Below are 788 nucleotides of genomic sequence, written 5' to 3' on the forward strand. Positions count from 1 at the left end.
CCACACAGCCAGCACACTCCGGTGGATCCCAATTCTGAGGCCCAGGATCCTCACAGCCACCTTCTCCTGCCTCTGAGCCCGGTTTTATATTTGGTATGCCAAACCTTCCCACCCCACCACTCCCCTCACCAAATCGTTCCTGTCCTGTAAGCTCCAGCCTCCAAAACCACCTTGGTAACACCAGCTGGCCTCTCCAAGCTGCTCAAACTAAGCCCCTCAGCTCAACTTTCAGTCCTCTACCAGCCTGGCCTTCTGACTCCCGCCCGGCACTCAGCATCCTCTCTAAAGCAGATTCCTTAGTTGTACCCAGAGAATGGTTTACCCTTCTCAAATAGGCTATTTCCTCCAAGTTGCCCCTTGGCTCCTCCAGGCAGCACAGCCTTCCCTGACTGTCCCAGCCCTGTCAGTGGCACACAGGTCATCATTTAGTTGTTCCTTTTTTTTTTTTTTAAGTTGTTCCTAATAAGCCTTGTTACATTTGAAACTTTTCACTTTCACTTTCAATGAGCCATCTTACATTTGTTCATATCCTTAGGTATTGCCTATTCTAGGACAGGGCCCACAGGACATGCTGATGGGTAGACAGGCAGTTCTAATTCCCAGCTCCACCAATCCTCCCTCTTAATGTCCACCTCTACTCCTTTCTGGGTTGTTCAGGAGCTGACTCAGGCCTGGCCCATTTGGAGAACTGTTAACTTGCTCAGGTTCCCATTCACCTCCTATCTCTGTCCCTACCCGGGAGAAAGGCAGGCAGAGGCTGCAGCAGCTCACAGACACACCAGACAGGC

This window comes from Odocoileus virginianus, chromosome 7 (genome assembly GCF_023699985.2).
Source record: "Odocoileus virginianus isolate 20LAN1187 ecotype Illinois chromosome 7, Ovbor_1.2, whole genome shotgun sequence".
Classification (NCBI taxonomy): Eukaryota; Metazoa; Chordata; class Mammalia; order Artiodactyla; family Cervidae; genus Odocoileus; species Odocoileus virginianus.